At 40.9% G+C, this 12,566-nt stretch overlaps 1 protein-coding gene across 5 annotated transcripts in view; it reads left to right on the top strand.

Moving 5' to 3' along the window:
* tio (zinc finger domain-containing protein tiptop) overlaps positions 1-12,566 on the top strand; it is a 140,047-nt gene that overhangs the window by 52,729 nt on the left and 74,752 nt on the right. Inside the window, exon 1 of one of the 5 annotated variants that reach the window (XM_029322082.2) lies at positions 5,933-6,418. The exons of the other annotated variants lie outside the window; for them this stretch is intronic. The gene's annotated coding sequence lies outside the window, so the exon portion shown is untranslated. Of the gene's footprint in view, positions 1-5,932; positions 6,419-12,566 lie in introns of those variants that run through there. 5 annotated transcript variants of the gene reach the window in all.

Genomic DNA, 12,566 nt, shown 5'->3' with positions numbered 1-12,566 from the left:
GCGTTACAAACGCGTTTCAAAGAAGTTGTAAAGATTTCTAAAGGACGTCGTAAAAAAACCCTTTCAGGAGTTCGGTAGGCATAGTGTTGATGGCATTTATTGCTGGAAGATATATATTATTCTAAATAGATATCGATACTCTCTCCCTCTCAGTAGTAAATTATTCGAATGTTGATATTCACAAACACGAAAATGCGATAGTTGAAATAATATCGGTTTCAACTTTTGATCTCTAAATTAACCGAAAGTATACTTGCAACAATGTGCGTTCGCTATTAGTCTGTGTAAATTTGGCTTCAAGTGAACCGTCTGTGCTTTCAAATCGAGAGGTTAACATCAATTGCCAGTTTGGATGAAAAAGAGGAATATCAATTTCCTCCTGCTGCGAGAAGGACGATGACTAACAGAAACTCGGCGGTAATGGAGAGGATAGAGTAGAAATGATAGAAGCAAAAGGCGAAGAGAGAACTGGAAGGTGTTTTATTATCGGGGGTAGACTACGGAAGGGATAAAGGGGGGGGAGAGGGGAGAGAGAAGGAGGAGAAAGGTAGTGGCGAGTAAGAAAGCGTCAGGAGAGCGTGGCGGAAGAAAGGGGGAGTTCGTTAAGCGGCGATCGACCGCGAGAGAGTCTGTCAATCGGTTCGAGAGGGCCCGAAGAAACGAGGGGAGCCCAAGATGGCCGCTCGGCAGCGGGGCCCCTGTTTCGCCAGCATCAGCGACTTAGCATAAATCACTCCCGCTCCGCTTCGCTCTGCTCGCTCTCCCGTTTGCTCGCGCTCAATCTCTCGCTAACAGTCTACCGTACCGCAAATACGGGTTTGTCTTTGCGTTTACGTGGCTCATTCCGCGATTACGATCACATTTTGCGGCTCGTTGCGGTCACGATGGTTTACAATGCTGCGTTTCGAACTAGCGATCACCTTCTATCTACTTCGTACGTTTTATGACACACCTGACACTAATATAACATTCATTAAATTTTTGTCTTCGAGTCATTGCTTTTGGTACGATGCATTGTTATTAAATTGATCGCGTTCGTTGGTGATCATTTTCACTGCTGTACGCAAGATCGTTTTCCTATTTTTAAATATTAATAAGAATGTAGCATGAAATAGATATAGAGCTTTTTTGCGAAATTATTAATTTTCTTTCTGTAATCGATTTTGCCTGCACGTGGTTCAGTATAATATTTTTAACGCAAATAGTTGAAGCAGTTCGATAAATTCTATTGCAATTTTTATTATCGATTTCTCTTCAAGTCTGTATGAACGAGTATAAGTAACGCAACGCTATTCACAGTGATAGCAGTATATCATTTGCGTAATAGTCGGCGATTATGATTGCGCAAATATCGAGGTAAAACTAAAAAAAGGGAGACGAGGAAAGGAGGGGTAAATACGACAGGAAAGAAAGAGAGAGAGAGAGCGAGATAGAAAAAGCGAACAAACCAGTCGGTCAATCAATCACGGGAATTGATCTCCGTGGCAAGTGCAGTCACGATCAGCCAACCTGAAATATGTCGGACGTAAGAATTGATTTCGTAGAACGTGCACAGTCCGTCGTGGTTCTCCATCCTTCTCCTCTCTCCCTTCTCAATGGTCCGTTCTCTTCCCCCTTGCATTCTGCAATGCCGTTGACACGCACGATCACTCGAAGGAGTTGGACGACAACGAGATGGAAAAGGAGGAGAAGGAGAACAATCTGTGATTTTTCCTTCTTCCGCGCTGGTGAAATACTTCCTTCGGCTTTTGCTTCGCATGGCTCCGATATTACGACTGCAGGAAATTCAAGGGAAGGAGGGAGGGAAAGAAAAGAAGAGAGCGCGCGAGAGAGAGATGGCCTGTGCGAAAAGGAAAAAGGGCGAAGAAAAAAGAGCGAGCGAGATTCGCGAAGAGGGTTGAGCGAACAGAGCAAACGGACAGGTCGCTTATTTATGGCGACCATACTTCAGATATATGAACTGGTTCCCGTCGAAAGTTCGGGACGCCGCGTCTTTCCAGTTGAAAATGTATAGAGAGGTGTCCCGGCACTCGTCTTCAACGGGAAGATTTGCGAGAGCTCACCCTTTGCGCTATCGCACGAGCTTAATTCCATCTTCCTACTGTCATACTCTCGGCGCGTCGCGTCGCGTCGGACCACTACCGGTTTTATGTCGGAACGATGGGACGGCTGACACGTGAATATTTGATTACCGTAACCCCGTGCTTCGTCAGTCCACGGACGGAAGTGACCGCGGTGATTTAAGAAGCGTTATTGTTGCACCGCGATTTCTCATTGCCACGCAAGAATAGCGTGACACTTTCAATGCTCCTTGAGTATGATATATATATTCGAAAGAAATACACCCCGAGAGAGATATACCTGAGCGAATTTCAAGCCAGTTTCTTGCCAAAGACTTGGCAAAAAGTTTTATCGTCAAAGAGTAACTGTTGTCTTAAATAGAGATGCAGCAATGTGTTCTTTTCTTAATTTTTAATATAACAAATATATATTTACGAGTGTTTTACATATTAATTATATCATTAAATGAAAAATAAGTAATTTTGCGACAATGTGCGCCCTCGTTTTTCGCAATCCAGAAATTAATACGAACACAATGCAGTTGATTCTTATATAACAGCGATTCTCGCGTGCGACAAATCGCGCGGCCAATCGTCTCCCTTCGTCGAGGATCAGCGAATCTCTACAGGATCAGAACGGCCATAGGAATCGACCCCTTTGTCCCGAGTATCCCTCTTGTGCAGCGTACGACGACGGTTAATTTATATTTATCCTCTTCTTCGGTGTATACGCAGGATCCTGCAGGCCGTTTCCGATATTCGAGCAGCATAGAAGAAGAGCGTTTACGCGTTAGGAGGATGAAGGTGGGGAGGGAAGCGGCCGCGAAAAGGGGCGAGACAACGATGCAGGGCGGGGAAAAGAGAGGAGCGATGGAGTAGATAAATAGATGGATGGGCAATATTATAACTCACCGGCTGTCATCCTGTACGGCCGAGTCAGGCTGCTAATCAGACCCTGGCGCGCTCTCGCCCCTCGACCGACCCTTCACGAAAAATGGATTTATTGCCGTTCGCCTCGACTTCGGCACGCTATCGAGCTCTCTGATCCATAGAATGTTACCATCGTCGTCTACTATTCGCGTCGGATCCTCCCTCCGGGTCTTCCCGGGTTCTCCTGCCCTCGCCTCTTCGTTTGCCGAAAGCCGAAGATCGCCTCCTTTTGACTTCAGTGTCGCGGAAAACGCTTCGTTTAAAAATCCCGATGTCAAACTTGGCGAAAATAAACGTGGAGAATAATCGATCGTTAGTTATATACTCGTATCAAAATGACGAGGCAAGTACATTTGAGAAAAAGAGAGAATCAAGCAATATTTATATATGCGGTCTTGCGTAATCTCTCTATGAAATTTATTTATTTACAACTATATAAAAAATTGTGTGTTTCGAATGCGCGATATATTTAAATAAAAGTACAATTATTGATATTACCCTTTTCTCGAATCGCGACGTTCGCGCGGATGCATTTTTACACACAGAGTCGTTCTCTTTCTTCCGTCACCCTTCAACGGGTCTCTCATCCCGCGTCCGACTTATGTGCACGTGGGTGGGTTTCCACGAGAACGTGCTGGTTTCACCGCGGTCGATGAGACGACGAGAGGGTTGGATAACGGGTAGAGAGTCAGGGGGAGAGGGATAGCAGTCGCGGAACGACAGGAGGAAGAATGGCGTGGAGCGGAGGGTGGAAAGGAGGGAGTAAGGGGTCAAGTGAGGACCAATGCATCAAGCAAACCGTGACACTCGCCTCCGCATGGCGTGCATAGATCATGCCGACCTCTCTCTCGTCGGTGCGCGACGAGGTTGCCGGGGAGGTGATCTAAGCCGCGGAGATAAAGAGCGGGTGGGAGAGGAAGAGAAAGAGAGAAATAGTTCTCTTTCTCCGTTTCTTGTCCCTTTCCATCCCTTCGATCACCCTTCCTGTATTTCTCTTTCCTGTCGCGACTGTGGCGGGAGAGCACAGATGTACGAGCCGAACGAGATAGACGCGAAGAAGAGAGCAGAAGTGCTTGTGAGACCTCCGATATGTGTGTGTGAGCGCGCTTGTATGTGCGTGCATAAGTGTACGCGTGTCTAAGTGTGCGCGCGAGCGTTTTTTCAACGAGATTTATTACCGAACTCCTAATGCTCCGGGACAAGGGAAAGAGGCCCTTCCCCACCTTCGCCTACTCCTACCGTCGCTGTCGCCGCCGACGACGTCGTCGTCGTCGACGACAGTACCTTCTCGCGTCGCTTAATCCCCGGCTGCTGTGCTATTACGAGTTGATTTACATTCTCGCGCTAACAAGGGTTGGGATAGGGCCCGAAGGATTCGGTGACCTTCTCGATAGATCGTCGATACGCGGACCGGACTGTCTCGAGCGAGATAACGCATCGACTCGACGTCGAGACTTTAGATCAACTTGATCATTTTTCCAGAAATTCGGGGAGAGCTTTAATCGATGCTGCAGATCCTCTCGTTTGTTATATGCAAAAAATGGAGTAATGTTGTTGGGATCTTTGGAAATGGTACACGTAATCTCGGATATAGTTTCGGAATCAAATACGTATATCTTTGTTGAGAAATTTACAGCTATAAACCGCGACACCGTAATAAAGCGCGAAATAAATCAGTATTAAGTAAATTGTATTCCTATTTATAAATCCTATTCTTAATCAATCCAACTTTAATGAGATTATTATGAAAGGATTATATAATCGTAACATGGCGCGTTTACGCGTCTAAACGTGAGTGCCGATTGCAGAGTTGAGGCACGAGAGATATTCGATCAATGTTCGATCGGAGATAAAAATTCGAACGGAGAAACACGAGGCTGCACTTTGTGCAGTTAAATGTTATGGGAAGCGGAAAGGTGGTTAAGTAGAAGCCGCTGCATCACTGTCAGAGAGGGGAACGTTCCTACTGAATCATTTTACATGTATCTCTCTCATGAAGCAATCGTAAAATTAAAAAAAATATTTATTACATAAATTAGTATGTATTTGTTTACGAGTTTAATGAAGGAAAATGTTTATAGGAAGAATCGAAAATAAATAGTAAAACATTTTATTAAAATAAATTCATCTGAGAAAAGAAAAAGATAAATTTGAGATAATATTTTTTTAAATGAAGAGTATTTGTCTCCATATGTTGCGAAAAAACATATTATTGCACAAATTTGTAAATTCCTATCATAATAATTATTATCAAAATTATTACGATTGCAAGTCAGAAACAAAAAACTTTGTTAAGAATAATCTCTCCACCGTGTACGTATACATTTTTATCATACCTTTACTTGATTCTTGCCGAGCATTTTTTTTCGCGTTCATCAAGACTTAAACTGTCTCGATTCAATATGACATGATTGACATACATTTTTTATCTTTGCATTACTTATACTTCATGAACGCGCAATCCCTGACATCTTTGCCAAAATACTGAAATTTTCCCAATAATTGGACGGCGCGTGTGAAGAAATCGCGGACAGTTGGACGTAGGGTGAAACGCGAGAAGAGGATCGGGGTAGGAAACTCGGTTTCGAGGAGAGGGAGCGAGAGATAAAAAAAAAAAAAAAAAAAAAAAAGGAATCAGTCGCGTGAGACACATCGCCGCGGAAGACGAGAAGGGTGACTCCGCAAGGAAGAAAGACTCTCGGGAACTCCGAAGAGTGGGATGAGGGCGTGGGTGGGATGGATGGAGGGCCGGTGGGGATGCACGAGCACGAGAGAAGCACGGCGCCCCGCCGGTAGTAGGGGTAGTTCAGGGCCGCGGGTAAGGGAGGCGCAGTGTGCCGCGCTGCTTGATGCGGCGGGGACGAGTGAGTAGGGGCAAACGATGTTACGATGGAGGGGGCAGAGGTGGGGAAGATGATCGCAGAGTCGTCAGTGCGCCACGTGCTGCCGTCGCGATTGGATCTTTACTTTCGCTCCGTTTCGTCAATGGACCATGTACGTTGCGACGCGAGATCGTCGCTCTTTCTCGGCGACTACGTTCGAGGAGGGTGACTACTTTAACAAATAAGTGCGTCGCGACGATGCGCATCTTTGCACGGTGACGGATGAATCGAATGAGAGAGTGAACGTTTCGGAGCGGAGCCAGAGTGCTTACTCGGAAGACTACTACGTCAAAGAAATCAAGTTCAGTGAATGGTGAGCGCGGTTTAAATACCCACCTACGTGTCATAATGCGCGGCTCGTCGTGGGGATGATGTGGTGATATAGTACCGAGGATTTCGCAACCGAAGCGTGGCCCAGATGCTCGTCGTTTCAACGCCACGTTATCCTTATCGCGACTGCTGGTCCAGGATCGGCGCGTCTGAGGTGTCGGCAGTGACGGCACGTCGGGACCGACGTATCCTGCTCGGTAGAATCACTACTTCGTGGTGAGTGTGCTAATGTGATTCATATATTTCCGCTCTACTGCGTGGCTGGTGTCACATTTCCGATCATTTTTCATGTATTTGTGAATCGTGCGCGTCAACGTGCGTGAATATTCCTTCTTCGAGTGTTTTCTTATGATCGGGATAATAATATTTATGTAGGACTCGTTCAGTCGTTGGCGAGTCAACAATAAACAGCGATGTGTATTACGAATTTTACTCTAAAACTCGAGAAATTAGGATGTAAAGTGTCGGGAGATCTTGGAAATATTGCTTAATATCAAGCATCAAACTTTTTGCTACAATAGTTGAATACATTTCACTTTTCTTGAGATATCAAAAAAGAATCTGAATTTTGTATAAAAAATGAACAGCTCTCTCTTAATTTTGAAATGCGCGATTAAATTTGTCCTATGGGTTTAACGAAAGTCGCCGATATGGCATTAGAATGTGAAATCAAAAAAATAATTTTATATAAATAACTTTTGATTATAATTATATAAAGATATCGTATAAATACACTTCATACATCGTAATAGTGTGATAAGTTTCACCGCGGTAATCTTCATTCTGGTTGACGAATTTTCGCGCGTAAATAGTTGTTGGAGGAAAGTATAATGAATTCCGAAAGTCCCGCGCGTCATTTTTCTTCTCCAAGAAAAGATTTCCGCGAAGGAGTCGCGCGCGCAAGGAAAGTATTCGGGTTCTCGACTCTGAACGACTTTAACAAAATCACCGTAGCACGGTGATCGTCGCGCGAGCGCGTGGCTTGCATAAACAAAAGTGCAGTGCGCGCAGCAGGTGGCGGAATCGCGGGTAATCCTGGTGCACGTAGGATCGTCTGTGCGAAACGACACTGTTTCTGGACCCCTTGGAAATTAACGCGCCGCGCCGTATTAACCTCGATCGTATATGCGTATATGTGCCCGGCCGCGTCAAAGAGTTGGAGTCGCGGATTAAATTGCACCGCGCGATTCTATTTTCGCCTCATGTCCTCGTGCCGCGGTTCGGATTTTCTCTCTGTCGTCTGCCCTTCCCCTCTTTCTCGCTTCGTTCATGTACACACGTATATACACTCACACATTATTCTGCATTCTCTATCGCTATCTCTCAGAATTTATATGTGTATGTGTTACAAATTTTTTGGATAATAATGCTCCGATTTTCTATAGCGCGAGTGACACATATTAAAACGCGTGTTCTGATCTTGCAAAAGTATGATATTACTTGGATGTGATGTGCAATATGTGAGATTATCGACATGTTCTAGACAGGCTAATTTCGATTTGGGTCGAATTTTGATTGATAAAATGTCAGTATATATAATTACAAACGTCACACATGGAAACCGTAATGTGTTTCGAATTAAAAAAAGCATCGCGAATGTCACATTTGCTGTCAAATTTTCAATTCACTGTTCTAGTCAAATGAGAAGAATAGAGATTAAAAAATTATATATCATACAACACTTTGGTGATTTATGACATTGAAAAGAAAATATCTATATATAATTTAATTTTTTATTCAATAGTCATCTCTTATATAGATATAATCTAATTTGAAATATATTGTAGAGGTTTCGCATATAAATTTTATATAGTTAAATTGACGTAACAGTAGACGAAACAGAAATTTCTTCAAATAGATTCATACTGCCCTTGCAATTCTTGTTTAATCTGTCAGAGAGTGACAAGTAATGTTTACATTTGTTTGAATGTTTTTTTACGTGAAAAGTAGTAATGATTTAATTTGCGAAATTTATTTACCAAATTTTTCTTCTATCTGTGTTTAAAAAATATAATTATAGTTTGATTTGATTAATTATATTTTTAACCGCATTTTTAATCTCTTTTCAAATGAGATTATATCTGTAATAAAGACTAAAGACAGATAGAGAAATATTTAATAAGTAAGTTATAATACTTGTCAATGTTGCGCATAAACGAGGGAAACGGAATTGATCTTTAATTTAATATATAAACACCCACATAAAAACCTATAATACGCACATAAAAATCTTTCCATCTGAAAATTGTCCTTGCTCCCTATTTGCATCATGGATGACGCAGCGCGCATCAGAGAGAATATGCGTGTCTATGCATCCCTGCGTGTGGTTTACCCCATATCCGCGCTAATTGTCAGTTCATCAATATCACGCCTGAAAAAATGCATTTTTGAGCGAGTGCACTCCGGGGGCGCGCACTCGAGTGGACACCTCCACCCTTTTGCCACCCGCCGGGGCAGAGGGGGGTGGGCTGCTTCTTGACACGCTTTCCATCTTCGGGCTGATGGATGTGGTAAACGCTGGCGTTGACAGTGCGTTTTAATTGCGAGGTCCGCGTTACTGAAGCTATCCGAAGTGGGTCCCGGCTCGGTGACGGGATTGAAAGCCGCGTCATCGACGAGAGATTTTTCGTCGCGGTACAACGATGGATCACTTCGATCGTGATCCATCGTGACGTCAGACCGCGGCCTTCGATTTCGAAGCGACAATTCGGCCTGGTTTTTGTGTTTTTGTTTTTTATTTTTGTTTTTACCGAGAGAGTATATTTATTTTGCGAACGCGAAGCGAATCGCGCGGAAGTTTAAACTGCAAAAGGAACACGACGTCGCGTCTTTATCGTTAACCTTATTTCGGATCGAGAGAGTTCACGATGCAATTAACGAGATGCAACGAGTCGAATAAGGCGCGGGCAGCGCTTACGATCGGAGAGAGAGCTGGCCTGTCAATCTTCTTGCTTCATCCTTGCAAAAGTGGTGCATTAACGCGCTGTGAGTCGGTCATGTGTGCGTTCTACCGTACGATGATTCGGAATTATTCGTACTGATACATTCAATGTTATTTTCTTTTTGTCGATAGTAATCTCAAAGTCAATTCTGACGGTCGAACGCTTCACTTTTATTACTGCACCATCCGATGATTTGACAATCGATTTCAAGAGATAGTGATTGACACAACTTTATAAATTGCAAAAATTTTATTATGATTTTGTTTCGTATTGCATCATTTTCTTCCGTAATTATTATGCATTTAGAAAAATTTAAGAAAACACAAAGTACAAAGGGGACATCTTGCCACATTTGCATATGTATTATTTTAACTGCTATGCTTACACTTATGCCTGACGTTCGAATGTAAACGTTGACGTGAATTAGTTTATTATTTTAGTCTCGGACATCTGAAGGGAGATGTAAGTCTTTAGAGTTGCGTGGATTAAGCAAAGTGTGTTCGCATATTGCGTTTGTGTGAATATATAGACGTTTATTGCATACATGATGCGCATCCACATAAAGTGAGACAGGTTGTGCTTACACAGATATCATTGAGCAATTCATAGGAATTGTTTCAAAAGTCTCTCTATAGATAAGATTTGTTGACAGGTGTTTACTAAACTTTTAGTGTGTGGCTTGATTTATGTTTATTCGAATAAAATTTCAATAATTTGTATAATAACAATAAATCTCTTTTTTTTGCACGCGTGAATGTCAAATATTTCTTAAATGATAATTCTCTTTCTCTCTTTCTTGTAGCGCACAAACAAATTAAATTAGTCTTAAAGCAATGGATCACATTGATAAAAAATAGTAACTTTAAAAAGTAATGTCTTTTTTAAATCTTATTTCTTATTTGATAAAAATTGCAAAATAGGAATATTTGATGCACATATCTTACAAACTAAATGCATTTTTTATGTTTTTTTATCGATTTTTTATATTAATCCGCTATAAACGATCTGTTTTATTGTGCGTCACATACACTTTGTGGCAATTTCCGGATATTTACGAGACAATTTAATGTGACAAACATCGTTCAGGACGATAAATTCCCTCACGTGTCTCTCGTCATTAATTAAATAAGTTTTTAACAAACGCACACTTAAACAATTAACCGACTTTCTCGCAAATGGATGTTGAGAATTTACTCTGTGATTAGAATAAGAATGACCAGATGACACACATACACACAAATGTGCACACAAAAATCTCAAATATATGAATTATAAATTTATAAATATATGGATATATATGTCTGAATTTAAATACATATATATGTATATGTATATAGACATAAATCTATTCTCCATTGGTCATACAACTTAAAATTCGTGGACTTAAAATGAAAGCGGACATGACATCATTGGACAGCGATTAAATCATGTCATCATGAGACGCTCCCGAGTGTACGTATGACGAGTCATTATGAATTTATGGGAAACGAAGAGACTTTACCATAAATATTGTTTATTTCATCTCTTGGAAATTCAATTCATCTCTTGATTCATGAAATTATTAATTTATTATTATTCATTTAAATATATCGGCGATTTTTTGGACAATTACGATCGACAAAGTCGTCCGTTCGACAGGATAAATAGTTGAATTTAACAAAGATAGCACAGAGTATCGAAATTGTGAAATTATAATAAGTAAAAGAAGAACGGGAAATCAAATTTAAAAAATTTTAATTACATGATTGTCTACAACACGGAACAAAGTTTTTTCATTCAAAGCTGCTTTCTCGGCTGTACCCGGGGTATCGTTTTTTCTTTTAATTTACATTATATCAGTCGACTTACTTCGACCCTCGTGAATTTCGACAAATTGTTGTTTAATCGCGATTGCATTGGCAATCGATTTGCGCGAGAATGCACAGTGAAAATTTGTCGTCGTCGTAAATCCACGTCTGCGCGTAGTCGTTCTTCTTCCACCGAGAATCGCGTTGCATCACGTTCGTCCGCATTCGCGATAGGGAATGCTACGACTCTGTTGATTTATGAGTCAGTTTCGTAAGCGTAATGATGGGAGGATTAAGATTCCGCTTTTATGTGTCGGCGGATAACAGCGTGGATCGAAGGTAATTATCGTATATGTTTTCTTTTTACCGTGAGACAGACTCCATCGAGATGCCATCGTTATAATTTAACGCGGCCGGGAGAACGGCTGGTAATAATATCGCGACTAAAGAAATATCTGTTCCTGTCATCGCTCCTATTTTGCTCGCACTCGAATTGCAAGCGTGCCGCAAAGGAGATAATTGAGACGCTCTATTGCGAATGAATACATTTTTCTTTTTTTCACACTTGTGGTACACACACATTGTCACTTTTATCAATCTAAAAGTCCTACGGTTTTTTTTCATTAACGATATTTATGTATAATTTCTTCATTTTTTTTCCAGAAAATTGTGTCAATTGTTCTTGAATTAATTTTATAAATATTATAATATGCATTAACTGCAAGAGATATAATAAGAGAGAGAGAGAGAATCGATATTTTTGATATAATTGAGTGATAATTATCTTAATTTATGTTAATTTGATTAAATTAGGTTAATCTTGACATGTATAAATCGATGTAATCTGCTAAAACTATGATTTGATAAATGTCTGAATTGACAGATCTATTTAGGCACGACATAATGGTTCTGATTTCCTTTAGATATAAAAAGTAAACAAAAAAATATATATATATTTTCTGATTTTTAAGAACGCGACTCGCATCGGAAAAAAGGAGCGAAAGGATGAAAAAAGATATATATGTATATATACTATATAGAAGGATCAAAGCACGCGCGTATCTTCCCGTTCTCTTCTCCTGTAGTTATTTGCTTGTCAACTCGTCTATCCATCCATGAAGACCCGTCAGGATGTTCGTCGAGTTGTACTGAGCTTGTTCTCCTTATTTCTCGTGAACGGATTAATAATAAAACCGTTGTAAGCTTACCTGCCAATGTCGCCGGGTTAAAAGATCTCTCTTTGAAGTACATCTGTAATATTTTGAATGCAAATAAAAGAAGCTCCCCCCGCGCGTAACTGACGCGACATTATGAAACGTTAATGAGATACACACGTGTATGCAAATGAGCAGTTAATAGATATCATTAAAACTGTTCATTGCAGCAGTGTGAAAAAAACGTGTGCGTTTCATTTACATTGCAGGTCGATTATCGGATGCGCTTCGCTTGTAATCATTAAAATCGCATAATATAAATTTCGTTACATTTATAAATATTTTATATATTAAATATGAAATCTATTTTATAATATTTAAAGAGAAACTCGAAGCTACATTTGTTCCAAAAGAAAGAGTATTTTGCCTGTTTACTAGTTTTGAAAGTTTGTAATGTTTTTAATGATACATTGAACATCTG

This window comes from Nylanderia fulva, unplaced genomic scaffold (assembly GCF_048542155.1).
Source record: "Nylanderia fulva isolate GAGA-0341 unplaced genomic scaffold, ASM4854215v1 Scaffold1, whole genome shotgun sequence".
Taxonomy (NCBI): Eukaryota; Metazoa; Arthropoda; class Insecta; order Hymenoptera; family Formicidae; genus Nylanderia; species Nylanderia fulva.
The sequence above is the reverse complement of the archived record's forward strand: the minus strand, read 5'-3'. Positions and strand labels throughout refer to the sequence as shown.